General features: G+C 37.8%; 1 protein-coding gene and 1 non-coding gene across 2 annotated transcripts in view; one reads left to right on the forward strand and one right to left on the reverse strand.

The window, feature by feature from the left end:
* LOC124776954 (transcription initiation factor TFIID subunit 7) overlaps nt 1-20,384 on the forward strand; it is an 80,349-nt gene that overhangs the window by 45,418 nt on the left and 14,547 nt on the right. The window lies entirely within an intron of this gene.
* Trnat-ugu lies at nt 15,007-15,080 on the reverse strand. Its single transcript has one exon. It is a non-coding gene; the product is annotated as a tRNA-Thr (tRNA).

Consider the following 20,384-nt stretch of genomic DNA (forward strand, 5'->3'; position numbering starts at 1 on the left):
ATAATTAAAATGGCTGACCTGATGGAGGCCATGATGGCCTTGAAAAAGCGATGTACTACTAAAATATGGTGGTATCTCCCTCCACCTAAGACTGCTAAATCTATTCAGTTTGTGTTGGAAAGGAAGTGTCGTGCCAACAGCATAACAACAAATGAAAGTTACATATATCACTGTTCAAAAAAGAAGATATCCCTAAAATCGGTTTGCTGCAGAATCCTTGAACATAGTCTCATTTCAAATATAATACATTTTCTTGGGGCTGAGAAGTTTGTCCACAAATCAACAAGGTTTTACAGTGCATAACTCTTGCAAACTCAGCATGCCCTTTTCTCACATGATATACTTCGAACTATGGATGATGGGCAACAGGCAGATTCCATATTTCTAGATTTCCTGAATGCATTTGACATGGTCCCCTATTGCAAGCTGTTAAAGGTACAAGCGTATGGAATAGGTGACAGATATATGAGTGGCTTGAACTCTTAAGTTATAGAACCCAGTATGTTGTCCTCAATGGCGAATGTTCATCAGAGACAGGTATGTGTAGATGTAGATGTAACTGCTAGAATTATATCTACATCTAAATATACATTGATACTCCACAGTCCATTGTATGGCATGTCGTAGAGGGTACCCCGTATCACTACTAGTCATTTCCTTTCCTGCTCCACCCACAGGTAGAATGAGGGAAAAACGATTGGCAGTATTCCTCTGCATGAGCCATAATTACTCGTATGTTATATTTGTGGTCCTTACGCACAATGTATGTTGGAGGCAACAGAATCATTCTGCAGTGAGCTTCAGATGCTTTTCTCGATAGTGTTCCTTGAAAAGACTGTTGCCTTTCCTCCAGGGATTTCAATTTGAGAACCTGAAGCATCTCTGTAACACTTCCATGTTGTTTGAACCTACCAGTAACAAATCTAGCAGCCCACCCCTGAATTTCTTCATTGTCCTCCTTTAATCTGACCTGATCACAATCATTCAAGCAGTACAGTCAAGCAGGACACTGCCAGAGCTGTATCTGAACTTTACAGATTTCATTTTCCTACTCATGTGCATTAACTTTCATTTTTCTACATTTAGGGCTACCTGTCATTCATCACACCAGCTAGAAATTGTGTCTCAAGTCTTCTTGTATCCCCCTACAGTCACTCAACAATAACACTTTACTGTACACCACAGCATCATCAGCAAACAACTCCAGATTGCTGCCCACCCCATCCGCAAAATCATTTATGTACATAGAAAATAACAGTGGTCCTATCCCACTTCCATGGGCCACTCCTGACAGTACCTTTGTCTCGAACATTCGCTGTTGAAGACAGCTACATGGTTCTGTAACTTAAGAAGTCTTTGAGCCACTCACAAATCGGTGAACCTGCTCCATATGCTCTTACCTTCAACAGCCTGCAGTGGGGCACCGTTCTAACATTTCCGACTTAAGCGGAGGTTTACTATCTTTGGCCCGAAAAAAGCATGTTCTTTGAGAATTTTTTTCTTGGGGTATGTTATAGACATCAATGTCAAATTTGGTCAAAACGTTTATTGATATTTCCTCTACAAACTGGAATTTTTCGACTGGAAATGTTGAAGAGCAAAGGCGGAAGTGTCGTCAGAACGAAACAAAATTTCGATGTAGACTTCCACGCGCAGTATGTCACAGGTCAGCTGGCTCATCTGAAATCAAAATTGAGTTGATGTTAGTGAAGTATATAAGATTCTTTAGGAGTTGTACCTCACTTAAGTTATTTGGACCATAGGAAACAAAATGGCGGCCATTTGAAAAAAAATAGGTTATTTTTCATTGATTTTTCGACTTCGTCGGCCAAGTACAAATATTTATAGTTGATGGATCAGAATAAAAGTGGTACAACTCCTAGACAATTTAGTTAACTTCATTAGAAACAAAGACTCATAGTAGATTTGAAGTTACCATACCGCCCGATAAAAAAAAAAATCATTTCGAGAAAAACGAGTTTGAAGTTTTGACTACATATAAATGCAATATTATGCAACTTACATTCAATCTGCTATTCCAGGTCCATAAACGAGTCCTTTCTCTTCCTCACAGAGGGCGGTCTGCTAGATCTGGGCCATCCTGCGCTGCTCCAGAGCCACTCATACGGCCAAGCGATTTTTGGCCGTTTGAATCTGGTGGTTGTCCGAATGCTTGGTGAACTGCATCGAATAGAGTCCCAGGGTGATGTCCATCATTGTCATGGTCTTCAGAATTGCTGAATACACTTAGTTGAAGCTGCTCACTGCCAGGAAAGTCGCAATCTCCACAGTCTTTGCACCAGAATGCAAATGCTTGGGGGCTAACTTCCAAACACTCACGTTCAAACTTTCATTTGAATTTTGTGTGTTTCCTCCCAAGCACCGGTACAATAACTCATCCTTCGAAAGGGCCTCATAGATCATATGAATCACTTTTTGAACTTCTTTGGAGAGCGGCTGGTCATGTTGATATTCATCCAGATGTCCGCTAGCCTCTGCAGTACGCCATTTGCACCAGCTAGTTTCTCCAGCTGGACAATTTTGGTGTTGTGGGTGGTCATCCGTTGAACACTTGTGGAAATACGTTGCCCAAATTGCCTTCTTCATCTGTTCCACTGAATTGGAATGCCGTCGGATTGCCAAGCCGTAGCACGTTGTAAGCTCCTTGATCACTTTATCAGTTTTAGACATGGGCAAGTACATAGAATAATTTTTCATGGCTACAAAGTCGAAATTCCCGAAAAAAACTGGTGCGTGAAAAAGGCCGATTTCAGGAAGGTGCATTTTTTGTTCAACTGTGAATAACAAACATTTCTGTTCCGTATTCGGAAAAGCTGTTTCAGGGTTGGATTCTAAACACTTTCATGGCTCCAAAAATGCAATTAAAAAAAAAAAAAAATCGATTTTTTTTTTAACCAAAAGATAGTAAACCTCCCCTTGAAGTGTGAGTGTGAATCTGGGTTATTTTGGTTTATTCCCCCAGACCACCTTTCACTTCTTTATGAGGTGACCTTCTTGGAATTTGCAGCCATTCTTTTTTTCTGGATAGCCAGCTGCTGGAAACCCTCTTGACTTCTTCTCCGTAGAATAACGCTAGGTACAGGAATTTTTAGACTCTTTCTACTTATGAAATAAGTAGACATACAAACTTTGCACTTTGTCAATTAACAATGTATTTTACTTTCATACATAATAAAACTCTCACTTTCAACATAAATATATAACTTCCAGTAAGTCTCTCATACAGTCAAATGTCAGAAACAAATTGAATTACAGTTAAAAGAAAGTTGGCTTTGATACTATAACTTTTCTTAACATAAATCAGAAAATAATAGTTTCCAAGAGTTCTTTGTCAACTGTCTTTGTTTTAATAACAATAGTCAATGACCCAATAAACACAGAGCTGCATATAAACTCCATGGCTCTTCCTTACACACTCACTAAACATCTATGGATTGCCTGACAGGTACTCGTCGGTGCCGTTCATCCGCCGTGTCTACCTTCTTCCCGTGACTGATTTTAAACCTGCACACACAAACATGTGATGTGCAGTAGGTAGGATTCTACCATACCACACTCGTATCCAGAATATCGTGTGTTCGAGACTGTGAAATGCTGATTGGTGTAGAATTTACACGGAAATTCTCAAATCACTACATATCTCCCACCTCAGATCGAACACGCAATATTTTATACATAATCATTATGCAAATAATAGCGGTCATAATAACATTTCACATCTTAACAATATACATTTCTTACATATGTTTATATACATATCTTTCCTTTCAATAACGATTCTCTGTCCTCTCTTAAACAATCTTTCACTTATTGTTTCTCTACTCTTTTCTTATTTTACTTTGTTATTAAGACATGAGCATTTACTCATGGTTTTAGCCAGTTTTACTAATATTTAGGAATTGTGAGGACTCTTTTTCTTTTCTTTATTTCCTTCCCCCCACCCCCAATCGTAAACTTCAGGTGCTAATGACACATGTGTAATCTATTTTCTATTCCTATCTTTTGTACTACCTTTTTTGCAGTATGTACTATTTTCATTAATTGTGGCTTGGAGGAACTCTGGATGAAATGAAAGTGTTCTTTTGACACCCATTTATTTCCACGAAACATAATAATGCTAGTCGTTCATAGAATTCACACTTCCCAGAATAATCCCTATAAAATTTGTGACTTTTGTCACAATACTGTCCCCTTCTCCAAGGATAAGCACCTATTCCTTCCTTGTGGATTGACCTTATAAGAGCACTTCCTCTTTCCATTCTGGTAGATATGCCCCTTACAATACATGCCTCTATTTTAGGCTACAGATCGTCCTATCTCCACGTAGGTATGCCTGCACTTTATACGTAGTGAATGCCGAGTATGCCACCCTTATCCTTTTTGAGTAGGCCTCACAGTTTATTACCCTAGTATACATTTCTGTGTATACCATAATGAAGTATCTTCTGGAAAAGATAGATTTATATCTTAAACTTCGCATTCATTCTTTAATGTATCATTTACTCCCTAGAGTCCTCCTCTACTTATGAACTTCTATATTTTCAATAGATACTATGTCTACATATACTATTTACGTCTCACTATCCTTCAATTCATCAGAGTATTTATTACACTGACGTTTCGTAATGATCAACATGACTAATTCCTCTCCTACTTTCATCTTCTTTCGTATTTACGCATTACTCATTACTACTTTATAGTGGTTCATTATGTAGCATTTTCATTCCATAAACTTATATGCTTTTCTCTCTCTTTGTGCATCAGTTCTTTGGGTTTGCGCATCAGTTCTTTGTGCCTATTCAATCTCTATTTAGCACTGTATCTGTTCTTTGTTTATGTGTACCTCCTCTTGTGTACATTCGATGTAGAACCGTTATAGCTTCCTATATATGGGTGCATATTTCCATACGTAAACACATTTCCCCCTATACAATACCTGGGGGTTCTCACACCATGACAGGTTTTGTCTTATGTAATTTAATCTTTGTGTAGAATTGTATGTTTGTGTATATGTGGATGTGTGTTCATAGTATCTGATATTTTGTCCTTCTTATCTAAAGATAAGATTTAGGTTTCTAGTAAACACGAAAATAAGGAAGGACTTGAGCGATAGAAATTTGTGAATATGAAAAGACAGAAACAATAGGCAGGTCCTCAAATGAGAAGTAATAAAAGGAAAAAATAGATGTGGATGCAAGGATTGAAGAAGATAACCCCAAAGAAAGGAAACTCTTCCAACCCCCTTTCCTAGGATCCCTACCCCTAAGGTACTTGAGTGAGATGCTGGAGGAGGTCTGGTGTTAAATCGTCCCCTACAGAATGGACTTGTTCCATTTTCACCCTTTGAGATCCCCGAAAGAAATCCTAGCAACCCTATGGAAACGGCAAATGATGAAAAATCAGGTACACTTGTTTGTGAGGGTTGTTTGAAAGGTGTGATGTGGGTTTTGTGTTAGTCACGATTTATCTGTTCTTGTAAATCATGCTTTTAGCTACAATACCCACCCCTTTAAAAAATTATACAAACCCTCCCATCTCTATCGTATCTCATAAAAGGTATAAAATACTCTACACAAAATAGAAAATCTATACACTACGGTATAACAGTTGTTCAGCTAGTCACATCATATTATATTTTCCACAAATATAATACTCTGTCCAGTTTATTTCGTCTAGATATAACTTTTTTCTGTGATTCTCTTAAGTTTTTCTCTATTTTATAGTCATATCCAGTTTTGTAAGCAATAAGATTACAGGATAGGTCTAGATTTTAAAGGAATTGGGTGCAGGAAAACTATAACATCGAAGACTACTCTGGATCCAAGGGTCATTTCTCCGTCCATTAACTCAAAATGTTAACATCTGTCCCTGGGGGGCTTTACATTGTATTTTCCCTTCTCTAATCCAGTTGAGAGATCTACTAAAAATAATGTCTTAGTATGGATCACTGTTGTACCCAGTATGGTCCCTCATACTTTTGGAAAAACTTATGAGTTGAGCTGTGAAGATGTCTTATAAGAACCAGGTCATCGACTTGGTACTGAGGTTCAACAGCCTTTTCGTTATTCTTAGAAACTGTTTACTGATTTACTTCTTAATTGACTCTAGGTTGTTCAGGCCAATTAAAGCACTTAATTAGAGGTGCTCCTAAATAAGGTTTGCCTATAACTTCTAAAGGTGTCAATCCAGTCGATAAATGGGGTAATTCATTTAGGATAAGTTCAAAGTCCTTAATTTTTGTTGCCCACAAAGTACGTTTTTCATGGCAGTAAGTATGAGGTAATTTTCCAGTTTCCTTTATTACTCATTCACATGGATTTGATGATAGGTTATAATTGGATATTAACACCATACTTTCTCATGTTAGGAATTCTCTAAATTTGTTACTCACAAATTGTGGTCCGTTATCCATAAGAAACCGTTTTTGTTTACCTACTTCTTGAAAGTATTGTTGTAAACAGTGTATAACCGTCTGCGTATTTGCTCTTTTAATGGGATATAGTTTAACATATTTTGACCAGCATTCTATGATAACCAAAATATGATACTCCTCCCTTTCCTTGTGGAATTGGCCCAAAAAAACCCGCTGCTGTGAGGTTGTGTAATGACTTAGGAATAATAGGATACATTCTGTATTTCACATGAGTATTATTCTCTTTTATTTTCTGGCAAGTTTCACAGGTTCTAATCAAAGATGCTATTTGATTATGTAGTGTCTTGAAATAATAAAACTTATGTATATGGAATGTACATTTTTCGATCCAAAGCGTCCATATCCTGTGTGAACATACCACACAAGTTCTTCTTCCATTACCTTCGGAATACATAAGCGCCAATGATGTGATGTTACGCTGTCTCTCCAAAACAAGGTATGATCTATAATTTTCCACTTTCCTAATTGATTAGGAGGTAACGAGTTCTGGATACACATAGAAAATATTTCTGTGAAATAAGGATTATGATGGATATTCCCTATTATTCTTTGAGCCATTTCCTTTACAATCATGTTCGGATATTCTGCTGACATAAAATTAATGGCAAAAATATTGCCAGGCCCTTCCGTACGTTTCAATTCTTCCGTTCCTGTGGGTAGCCTCAATAAAGCATTGGGTAAAATATTTTCAGAACCTTTTATGTATTGTATCTTAATATCATATTCCTGTAGGAAAAGCATCCATCGCACCAACATACTGTGTAGTAATTGACTACTCATCAGAAAGGATAAAACTTGATGATCTGTATAAATATGGATTTCTGATCTCCGTACTAGAGTTTGAAACTTTTGATTACTCCACACAATCGCCAGTAGTTCCTTTTTGGTAGCTGTGTAATTTAGTTAGTCCTTATTTAGGCTACAGCTAGCAAAAGCTATGGCTCTGTGTTCTACATTACTTGGATCCCATTCTCCTTGGAAAAGTTTGGCAGCAACACCGTAAGCAGATGCATCTGTTGAAAATTTAAATGGTTCGCCCATAACTGGTTGATGTAATATGTGTGGCTCAACAAGTGCTCTTTTAACATTCTCAAATGCATCATTTGTACCTTGATCCCAGATCCACGGTACTCTCTTTCTTAATAAACTTTTAACTCTTGCCCTTGTACATACTGTCGATAGTATCCGACCGTACCTATAAATCCTTTTAATTGTCTTACATTTCTGGGTTGCGGACATTCTTTGATAGCTTTTATGCATTCAGGATCCGGTCTAATTCCCTTTACCCCTATAATACGACCTAAGAACTTAAGTTCCTGGCGCGCAAAAAACGATTTGGACAGCTTCACCATAATACTTTTTTCTTTAAATTTTTTTCAGAGTCTTACACACAGTTGGACAATGGTCTTTCCCAGTAGCTGATATTATTAAGATATCGTCTACATATATTATCAAATCCTTCAGTAAGTCACTCCCTATTGCTTCATCTAATGCATGTGTGAATACAGACACAGAGATATTAAGTACGAATGGCAATACATAGAAATGATAAGATTTTCCATCAGACAAAAAGGCTGAATACTTTTTGGATTGTGGATGTAATTTTATCTGCCAATATCCCGCGGTCAAGTCCATTTTACTAAAGAATCTTGCCGTTTTAAACTTGGATCACAATTCGTCGATATTAATTGGTCGATCTCTCTCTGTTTCCATATGTCGATTTAATGTACAAGCGTCTAAGACTAATCGTACCCCGCCTGTAGCTTCCTTCACCATGACCAGAGGATTATTCATTACACCGGAACTTTGTTCTATACTATTATTATCAATCATTTTGTCAATCTCATCCCAAACTGCTTCCTTCAAACTCACCGGTATTGGATACAGGAGTGTCATCTTTGATTTTGGACTTACAGATATAGTCACTGATGTTACCTGGACAATTGGAAAACACCACTTCATACTCCATTAAAATTTTATACAAATCTCGTCTTTGTTGATCGGTTAATATTAGGGATTCATTAACTTTGTCTTGTATATCAATTTGTATATCAGTTGATCCACATTATCGATTTTTGGTGATAATTTTGCTGTAGTTGTTCATCATAGGCACTGACACTCAGTTTTTTTGTCCTCATTGTGGCTATTTATTATAAACGATGTCCAGCATCTACTGTCCTCTCTACCATAACAAAGAAGATGCTTGTCAAAGTTTAAGATGACTTTAAACTCTAACAACCAATCTAAACCAAACACTACATCTCTATTAATATTTTCTACTATTAACAGCATTTGACGAAATAACATATGTCCAATACTACAGTTCACTTGAGTTTCATATTTTACAAGTTTACTTTTTGTTCCCATTACCCTGATTATGTATACTCCAGTCACTGGCAATAACAGTAAGTGCTGTTTATTCTGTATCAAGTTAAAAAATGTGCTTGAGATGAGTGATACCTCACTCTCCGAATCTATAAATATGTTAACCTCGGAAGTTTCCACTGTCACTGCTATTATAGGTTGTGGGTTATTAGTAGCTAAGCTTGGTTCTTCAAGCAGCAACTATTCCTTTGTGTGTAAAGTTAACATACTTATATGGAATAAGGCCTTCTAATGTATTTCCATGACCCGGGCCCCGGCCCTGGATTCAGATTGAATAATGTTTTCCTCATTACTACTAATTACCGGTTGGTTACCAAAACGAGGTACTACAGTCCCATTCTGGGTTTTATGGTTACTCAGTGCTAATTCTTGAGAAGCTACCGGATCTAAATTTGAAGGTGGGTGTTTCTTTTGACAATTGTCTTTACAACTCTTCTTAGTGTACTGGTGTACTTTTGCTAAGTTTGCCTCATGCTTTTTAAAATTATTTCTGCTATTTCTTTTGTAGTTTGAACTTTCACTTTGGTGTAAAGTTTTGTTGTTGTCCTTATTTATTGCATCAAGTGTGTCAACAAAAGACAACAACTCGTCTATCGTTTTCCAACCACTACACAAGATGTCTTTTCTTGCATAGATTGGCAATCGTCAAATTAAAACATGTACTAATCCTTCTTCTTCCATTGGTATATCTAACTACTTTGCTCGTGTTAAATGCCAATTGAAATATTTCCTTATAGTACCCCAACTATTATTATAATATTCTGGTTCCCTTAGATCTGATATTAACTTTTCTTGAGCACTGGCAGACCAGTAATTCTCTTTAAATTTCTTTTGAAAGTCTCCCCAAGAGGAAAAATCGTCAATATTTACTGTTCCCCATTCTGAGGCTTTCCCTTGAAGGTACCCCGAAGCAAATTCGATCTTCTTGGAATCTTCCCAATTTTTGATAAAGCTTGGTTAAATCTTTTTAAGAAATAGGTCGGATGTACATCTCCGTCCAGCTTAAATTTAGGGAATTGTCTAGATAACTCTGAATTAGCTACCCATTGTAAATCAGTCACTGCTTCACTAGTTAATACAACATTAGGTCAAGTTACCCTTTTTTCTACTTTATCTTGGATAAGCTTAAATTCTCTCCACAGGTCGTCCATACCCTTCCTGGTATCATTAAGTTTGAAAGAAGGAATTGGCAATATGTTTCCGGATGTTATTCTCTCAGTAACCTTTCAGTCTATAATTTCTCCAAATTGTTCCTCCAAACAAATTACGTTTATAATATAAGAATTAGCTATTTTCTTTAGAAATTTCTTCCTATATTATCTACCCGTGTATTGACACCTGTAATTTGCAATTGAATGACTGGCATTAATTTATTCTGCTTATCTACAGTATCTTTCGAATTATTGAACCCCTGCCTTACATCATTATACTTAACATCATACACATTTTCAAAAGATCCTAACTTTTCAGTAAGTTCGGATTCTACATTATTACATTTGCTCTCAATGTTAAGTTCTAACCTTTTCGATTAATCTTGAAAAGTGTTACTCTGTTTCTGACTAAGGTCAGTAAACATATGATTTATATGAGTGGTCAAAGAATTTGTCAACTCGTTCTTTAAATCTACTTTTAAATTCTTTACTTCATTACTTATTGCCTCGAACTCAGTCTTCAAAGCACCCATGCCTTCGCATAGATTACTAAATTCTTTGCTTTGAAAGTTGACTTTGGCTTGTAGCAAACCTAAATTTGTCGTTTGAATATTTAGAGTTTCACTCTAAGCATTTATAGCTTCACTCTGGGTATTTAACTGAGAATTTACTAAGTCTAGTTCTTTACTTAGAGTCACACTCTGGACATTTAATTGAGAGTTTAATGAGTTTAACTAAAGACTCTGAGCTTTGATTAAATTTATCAACTCAGCCCAGTCAGGCACTTATTTGCCAATTTTCATGGCCATTGCTGGGTCTTGAGTTTCCCCAACCTGTTGTATATTTTCCATACTTTTATATGGGTTAGCTCTTTTAAGCATTTAAAACTAACTTTAAATATGATATTTACACAATAAAAGTTCACTCAACAGTATCTTCTACAACTTCATACTAAAGTAATCAAGTTTTGTTTCATGCTCACCCAATGTAGAATTCACGTTGCGTAGGTGAGCGGATGTGTAGGCAGGTCAGCACCGTCAAATAATAGCAGCTGGTGCCGGCGGCGTCGGATATATGTTGGTTTCCGCGTTTGCATCCCTGCGATGTGTATAAGAGCTGTATACTTCCCACACTGAATCTTCTTGGTTGAAGCATTCTACGCATACTTCTTATTAGACAAATACGTTGAAATCTTCTTTACTGTTTTTATCATTGTGAATTTTTCATTTCTTCACTGTTTTTCTGTTTAAATTTAGCTCTATAGGATACCTGAACATATTCCAATTTCTCAGAGCAATCCTGTTGTCTTATTATGTTTGGTTGCTATGGCAACATGTAACACCTTCTTTTCTTGTTTTTAACTTAAAATTCCTGTTTTCTCGTTCCTTTTACACAAGTCGCCATGTTCTAACATTTCCGACTTAAAATGTGAGTGTGAATCTGGGTTGTTTCGGTTTATTCCTCCAAACCACCCTTACTTACTTGGAATTTGCAGCCACTCTTCTTTACTGGATTGCCGGCTACTGGAAACCCTCTTGACTTTTTCTTCATTGAATAATGCTAGGTACAGAGATTTCTAGACTCTTTCTACTTATGAAATAAGTAGATATACAAACTTTGCTTTTTGTTAGTTAATGATGTATTTGACTTACATACATGATAAAACTCTCACTTTCAACATAAATATATAACTTCTGGTACGTCTCTCGTACAATCAAATGTCAGAAACAAATTGAATTACAGTTAAAAGAAAGTTGGCTTTGATACCATAACTTTTCTTAACATAAATCAGAAAATAAGTCTTGCCTATAGCAAGGTTACGTCAAGAGTTTCCTAGTGTTCTTTGTCAACTGTCTTTGTTTTAATAACAATAGTCAGTGACCCAATAAGCACAGAGCTGCATATAAACTCCATGGTTCTTCCTTACACACTCACTAAACATCTGTGGATTGCCTGACAGGTACTTGTCAGTGCCTTTCATCTGCCGCGTCTACTTTCTTCCCGTGATGATTTTAAACCTGCACACACAAACATGTGACGCGCAGTAGGTAGGATTCTACCATCCCACACTCATATCCAGAATATTGTGTGTTCAAGATGGTAGAAGGCTGAGTGGTTCTAGAATTTACACAGAAATTCTCGAACCACTACACTGTGTCAAATGCTTTCCAAAAATCTAGAAATATGGAATCTGCCTGTTGCCGTGTATTCATAGTTTGTGGTATATCACGTGAGAAAAGGGTAGGCTGACTTTTGCATGAGTAATGCATTCTAAAACCATGCTGATTCGTGGACATAGGCTTCTCAGTCTCAAGAAAATTTATTGTATTCGAAATGAATTTTCTGGGATTCTGCACCAAACCAATGTTAGGGATATTGGTCTGTAATTTTGTGGGTCCATTCTCTTGCCCCTTTTGTATGCAGGAGTCACCTGTGATTTTTTCTAGCCACTTGGGACTTTGTGCTGGGTGAGAGATTTACGATAAATGCAAGCTAAGTAAGGGGCCAGTGCTGTAGAGCACTCTTTGCAAAACCGAATTGGTATACCATCCAGACCTGGTGACTTATTTGTTATCAACTCCTTCAGTTCTGTCTCTATGTCAGGGTTGCTTATTACTATGTCACCCATACGTGAATCTGTTTGATGGTCAAACAACGGTATGTTTATTGTTTCCTCCTGCTTGAACGATTTCTTGAATGTGAAATTTAAAACTTCAGCTTTTGTTTTGCTGTCCTCAACTGCCACACCAGACTGGTCAACAAGTGACTGGATAGCCTTGGATACACTTAGTGATTTTACATAGGACCAGAATTTTCTGGGGTTCTCTGCCAGATCGTTAGCTAAGGTATGATGGTGGTAGTAGTTGTATGCTGTGCGTATAGATTTTTTCACAGATGCACAAATCTGTACTAATCTTTGCTTGTCACCGTTTGTGCATTCTCTTTTGAACTGAGAGTGCAACAGCCTCTGCTTGCTCGCAGTTTCCAAATCTCTTTGTTGTTGTTGTTGTTGTTGTTGTGGTCTTCAGTCCAGAGACTGGTTAGATGCAGCTCTCCATGCTACTCTATCCTGTGCAAGCTTCTTCATCTCCCAGTACCTATTGCAACTTACATCCTTCTGAATCTGTTTAGTGTATTCATCTCTTGCTCTCCCTCTACGATTTTTACCCTCCACGCTGCCCTCCAATACTAAATTGGTGATCCCTTGGTGCCTCAGAATATGCCCTACCAACTGATCCCTTCTTATAGTCAAGTTGTGCCACAAATTTCTCTTCTTCGCAATTCTGTTCAATACCTCCTCATTAGTTGTGTGATCTACCCATCTAATCTTCATTATTCTTCTGTAGCACCACATTTCGAAAGCTTCTATTCTCTTCTTGTCTAAACTATTTATCGTCCACATTTCACTTCCATACATGGATGGCTACACTCCATACAAATACTTTCAGAAACGGCTTCCTGACACTCAAATCTATGCTTGATGTTAACAAATTTCTCTTCTTCAGAAATGCTTTCCTTGCCACTGCCAGTTTCCATTTATTTCCTCTCTACTTCGACCATCATCAGTTATTTTGCTCCCCAAATAACAAAACTCATTTACTACTTTAAGCGACTCATTTCCTAATCTAATTCCCGCAGCTTCACCCGATTTAATTCGACTACATTCCATTATCCTCATTTTGCTTTTGTTGATGTTCATCTTATATCCTCCTTTCAAGACACTGTCCATTCCATTCAACTGCTCTTCCAAGTCCTTTGCTGTCTCTGACAGAATTACGTCATCGGCGAACCTCAAACTTTTTATTTCTTCTCCATGGATTTTAATTCATACTCCGAATTTTTCTTTTGTTCCCTTTACTGCTTGCTCAATATACAGATTGACTAACATCGGGGATAGGCTACAACCCTGTCTCACTTCCTTCCTGACCACTGCTTCCTTTTCCTGCCCCCCGACTCTTATAACTGCCATCTGGTTTCTGTACAAATTCTAAATAGCCTTTCGTCCCTGTATTTTACCTCTCCCACCTTCAGAATATGAAAGAGAGAATTCCAATCAACATTGTCAAAAGCTTTCTCTAAGTCTACAAATTCTAGAAACATAGACTTGCCTTTCCTTAATCTATTCTCTAAGACACGTCGTAGGGTCAGTATTGCCTCACGTGTTCCAATATTTCTATGGAATCCAAACTGATCTTCCCCGCGGTCGCCTTCTACCAGTTTTTCCATTCATCTGTAGAGAATTCGTGTTAGTAATTTGCAGCCGTGGCTTATTAAACTGATAGTTCAGTAATTTTCACATCTGTCAACACCTGCTTTGTTTGGAATTTGAATTATTATATTCTTCTTGAGTCTGAGGGTATTTAGCCTGTCTCATACATCTTGCTCACCAGATGGTAGAGTTTTGTCAGGGCTGGCTCTCCCAAGGCTATATTAATCCATTTACTAGGCATGTAATTCTCTAGACCGTGATTTACAACGTCCTTAAACTGTGCCAATAATTTCTCTATGTCCATCTTACTGGAACCAAGTGATGTCAGTTCGCTGTCCAAACGAGATGCTAACAACTTCTTATCTGCTCTTTCTAGCAGAAAAACTCTCCTAGTCTTCTTGACTGATTTTTTTAAACTTTTGTAACCATAGTTGCTATAATGACATCATGATTGCTAATCCCTATTCCTGTACTGACATTGTTGATAACGTCCAGCCTATTTTCAGCTACAAGGTCTAAGATATTTCCGTTGCATGTGAGCTGGGGAACTAACTGCTCATGCAAGTTTTCGGAGAACATGATGAAGGTACTTCCCCTATGACTGTCTGTCTGTACCCCCTGCATTGAATCCATAGAAATCCTAGTCTATACCAGGTTAGGTTAGTCGACCCCAACTAGCAGTGCATGATCTGGGTATTTATGCATTGCTGACCTGTGAATGACTCTAGAATTAAATTACAATGAAATGAACACCCGTAGCTGCTTACAGGCGTTGACATACATCAACGGGGACAGATGAAAATGTGTGCCCCGACCGGGACTCGAACCCGGGATCTCCTGCTTACATGGCAGACGCTCTATCCATCTGAGCCACCGAGGACGCAGTCCAAAAGAACATATACCATCTTAGTAAATATATAGTTAAGGCTCACTGGCCATTTGACCATGTTCTTCTTCTGTGAGAATGCACAAACAATGCCCGAACTCTTACGGGAATAGGCAACGCGCCACGAGTAATGAGTATAATGGGCGGGGGCACTACGAATGTAGTGCGGGACAATACGTTGAGAATGTGGGTTTCGCAGGAGGCGTGCCAGAGATAAACCCCTGCAGTCGCGCTATCCTCTGTGTCCTCGGTGGCTCAGATGGATAGAGCGTCTGCCATGTAAGCAGGAGATCCTGGGTTCGAGTCCCGGTCAGGGCACACATTTTCATCTGTCCCCGTTGACGTATGTCAACGCCTGTAAGCAGCTAAGGGTGTTCATTTCATTGTAATTTCATTCTAACGAGGTGCTTGGTCACCGATGGTATCTGTTCTTTCAGACATGTTGATAGAACAGGCACCATCATAGTAAATAAAAAGACTCTTGAATTGTCACAGCAGAATCAGGTGGCTGGCAAAAATATTCAACATTTAACTTGATGTAAATGAGCAGATAAAAAAATCTACTCATCAAATGGTGACGACACACACACAAAAGGATTTAACTTTTATAAGATATCAGAACCAGTGGCTCCTTCTTCTGGTGCAAGATTTGAAGGGGAAGGAAGAGTGATGAAGAAAGAGGACTGGAGAGTGTAAGTGAAAGGGATACAGTTTAGAAAAGTCACCCAGAACCCTGGGTCAGGAGTTCTAGTTGATGGCATTTGTGGGATAAAGTGTATTATTAGCAAGTTTCTTTTTGTAAGTGTATAGTGCCCGAGTTCTTGGGAGTTTAATTTTATTGCAAATAACTATAGCATACCGCAAGGCTGAAACCAGCACTTATGAATTTAGCGTGGAATTCATCTGGCAAACATTTGGAACATGAGCTTAGTGTGAAAGTAAACGGACTTGGTGTTTCCAGGCCCAATCTAAATATCAATCAAAAACAAGAACAGTGCAAATATAGGCAAAGGTATACATATAATCTTAATGGAGCAACGTACGGTAACAGTTTAGCCAAGCAATGTACAGTAACAGTTTAGCCAATGATGCCACATATCCCAACACTTTAGTGCAACAGGTACCAAAAACGCTGTTTTTTCGAGAGATCTTTAATGCAACTTATCACTTAAACTGCATATTTCTGTAATGTATGAATATAAATTGATATACCATAAGTACCAAAAATCAACGTTGGGGGCTGCTCAGTTTTCTTCTGTTAGCCAGTCATAGCATAGGACCCACAATGTAAAACACTCTGTTTTGTACCAGGAACTCATAAACACTGAAGACTGAATGCACATGAAAATCATTAAGGATCTCAAGTCTGGAATCAAGAACATGAAAAATATTAAGTACACAGTAATGCTAACATACGCCACATTAAAGATCTCTCCAAAATATGTTATTTTTAATACAATTTGTTGTGATAAGTGATTGGTAAAGTTTTGTCGGTGGGGTAATATGCTACCTATGTCTGATCTCAGAGTTAGCATTTGGTGTTGTTTAGGCAGAGAGATGTAGCATGTAAACTTCTTAGAGAGGGTGGAGCCATACCTCCAACTGTTACATGTTTGATCCCTCTCCAGTATGGAAACAATGGGCTGCACCAGCATAGACAATTTAGTGCATTAATGGAAAGCTGTATTTCTTGCAGGTATTAGATAAAGAGGCTACTCTGAATTGTCTTTTATGTGCAGAAGATGTCACAGTTTGATCAGAGAAAGAGAATGGTCTACAAAAAGCAATTTACCTTCTAAGTTAACTAGCCTAAGACTATACCCACACAGAGAACTAAAACAATGGATTTTGTAGGATTTGATCCCGTAAGAACTGATGTGTTCCAAACATAATTATAGTTATGAAATTATGAGGTCTCCCATTTAACATACTGCTTGCTAATTCACTAAATTAAAGAAAACTTATAGGCCCAGATGAAAAATTTATGTTTAAACGTAATACATAAGTGAAGTGCATAAAACTGATGTATCAGTTTGGTGCAGCAAAAGTAATGTTAATACTTAGTATGATTACTGCAAGATGCGATACAATACAGACACTTATAAGCAGTTGAATCGGAAATACCAACCTCACATAGTATGTTCACACTCCTTTTGCTCTGATGACTGCAGCAATGTGTCGTTTCAGAGACTCGGTAAGACACTGAAAGTGTTGAGAAACTCTTGTGATCCATGGATTTTTAACCACTCACCATAACTCTTAGAGACTGGTCAGAAGTAGTTCATAGTATGAGTATTCAGTAATGGTGTTCTGCGCCCACAGACTAATATCTAATATCTGTTGACATGCTGTTAGCAGAAGTACACTTGTGTGGCAGTAGCTGCTTTGGGTCATAGCAGGGTGGTTGTTTTGGTGGGTATGGCTGCTTTCCAATTGTTGTCGAAAAGCATGCAGTTGGTGAGTAATTTATGATCTATCTATCTGCAGTTAAAACTACTGTCATCAACACATTTAACCCATGGCAGTTGACTCTGCCAGTCAGTCAAGATATCCATGGGGTACACTCTTGACAGCGGCCTAATGTCTGCATGACCTCATAGCTGGAGTGTCACATGAGTTGGACACCTCTGATCAAATGAACTGATGTCACACGTCATACCTGCCCTGTGCTTAACTGTCATGCTGACTGTCACTATGAGGTTTTGTAACACACCAGGGACTGTCAGTACGAGGTTTTGTAACATGAATGTAACGTGCTGAATTACAGCATTTGCCATGTTGACAGGAGCACTAACCCTTCAACAAAGCAGTTATTTCTGTTTAAGTTCCTCATGAATCATAAGTGATTATATCTTAAAGTTCTAAATAAGTCTACACACACACACACACACACACACACACACACACACACACACACACACACACACACACACACACACACACACAGAAATGTAATAATAATAATAATAATAATTGGGACTCAGTCTATCAAGTGAACTACCTGCCACTCACCTGCAGCTCTGTGAGTGGTGCAGAACAATGATTCAGGCTCAGGACTCATCGAGTTTCTTTAGTTTTCCTAATCACTTAAGCAAATGCTGGGATAGTTCCATTGAATAGGTCTTGGCCAGGTTCCTACTCCGTCCTTCTCAAGTTTGAACAAGTGCTATGTCTTTAATGAATTCATCATCATTGTGATGTTAGTCCCTGCTTTATGAACATTTGCATTAAAATATGTTGGGTATGTTACTTCATAATGGTGTAAATAAAACTAGTTCTGGCTACTGTACATGTATCGTTAATTAAGATGTCTATGTGTGAGGTACCTCTGTGGCTATATATGTGCTGCTGGGTTCTTGTGGAATCATTTGGCAGGAACTTCTTTGGAAACCTAGTATAAATTCAATGAAGCACTACAATCTGTATTTGGTGCAGGCTTTGAAGAACGCTGACAAAGGACTGCAGCAGCATTTCTATATGGGTATGTTCAGGCTAATAGAAGAAGATGGTTTCTACGAATAGTGAGTGTCAAGTGATCAAAAAGTTTTCACACTTCCAGGAAGGTGTATATAACATCTGGATTTCTTGATCAGAAAATACTAACTCTTCTACGGAATGCGAATTGATTTTGGCAGAATTCAATTTATTTGGCGCTACTTCACCCCAAAAGATTGAGGGGCCTTTTGATTTGTGGAATATGCTATTACAGAGGCTATCTATCCGGCACTTGTGTTTCCAGCACAAAGCCCACAACCAGCTTGTGGTGTGCACCAGGACTGCAGGCGCTCCTCCTCCAGAGGCTGTTTACATGCCTCATTATTACATCCCATGTTTGGAACCTTTACTGTCAATAAACGCTCTGTTTACACACTGACTGCTAACAGGCGCCACCAGGGGCATCATCATTGCTCTTTGGCAGCAGTCTTCATCTGAGCGTCCTGTTTCCTCCAGCCTTGATCTTCCCAGGACTCCATGCCACTGTACTGGTAGTGCTATTATGAAACATTGACTCTCTATTTGTGCTAGTGTGATCATTGGGCCGATGTCGCTAGGGACTTGATTCTGTTACTCATATTATTTCAGTTGTTATTGTATTTGACATTGAACTCGGATTTGTTGTGTTCCTGTAATAAAAGCATACTTCATTGAAGCCTGGGAATTGCCACTCATCAATCACTAATGTGTGTTCAGCTACAACAGAGAATACAAAAATGTTCTTCAACATTCTGTGAGAGTGGTTCTTCTGAAAGGTGACTGAAGACGTTATTGACTTCAGCTTTTAATCGTATTGTTAAATTGAATTTAATTTAGCTTTGAATTTCATCATCGTAGGTTGGTAATTCAATGATGATACTCTACTGCAGTAAGAACTTTTTATATATCAGGGCAGTGGTACACGGGGAGGGAAAATGGTGTTAGCACTCTGATTACTAAATATCAAAATCAAAAAGTTTTTCATAATCAGTAGGACAGTTTACATTGATTCTTACATTATACTGAGTGGTGCAGACTTGATCTCAGAAAGTCTGGCCCAAAAACTGCCACACAACTCTACAAAGACTGCCTCATGTGGTCACTGCTATGTAATCTTAAGAAATATTTCAGCAATCGAAAGTATAATGTTATATTACTGAAAGCATAATATTAACTGGTTACAATGAAAAGTTGTAATTATGAAAAAAATTTACACTCATCCAGGATCTCTATAAATTAGAAAAACTACTTTGGAATAAAAATATTTAAGAATGTTCGACTTTTGTAGTCCTGTCTTCCTCAGTTGCATGTAATATTACGGTATATTGATAATTTTTACTTATGGACTGTATTAAAACAAGCGTTCAGTTCATAGTGCTGTGGAATGTGGGGAAAAAACCGCAAATTGGCGTTCATAAGAAGAAGAACAACACCAAAAATGCAACAGGAGCGTAATATGTAAGAAATTGTCCATGCAACCTGCCACTGATGATGCCTTGCTGAAAATAAAGGCAAAACGCGTATGGCACTATAATTGTGTTTTATTCAGTTGCTGTCAGACGGTCCATAAGTAAAAATTATCAATATACCGAATTTTAAGAATGTGTTACAATCTGTGTATGATATTATACTGTGTTACATTTTATAACAATTATTTTAACTAATCTTTTAAATTACATCCAAATAACAACAGGAAATTAATTACTCTCGTAATTTCAGTATTCACACGAAATGTTCACTCCCACCTTTTGGTGTGAAGAAATGTTAAAAGTTCAATTCCAGGAATGTAAACATGTTTACAACTGCAAGAATTTTCTTTAAACT

Source organism: Schistocerca piceifrons, chromosome 2 (assembly GCF_021461385.2).
Source record: "Schistocerca piceifrons isolate TAMUIC-IGC-003096 chromosome 2, iqSchPice1.1, whole genome shotgun sequence".
NCBI classification, from domain to species: Eukaryota; Metazoa; Arthropoda; class Insecta; order Orthoptera; family Acrididae; genus Schistocerca; species Schistocerca piceifrons.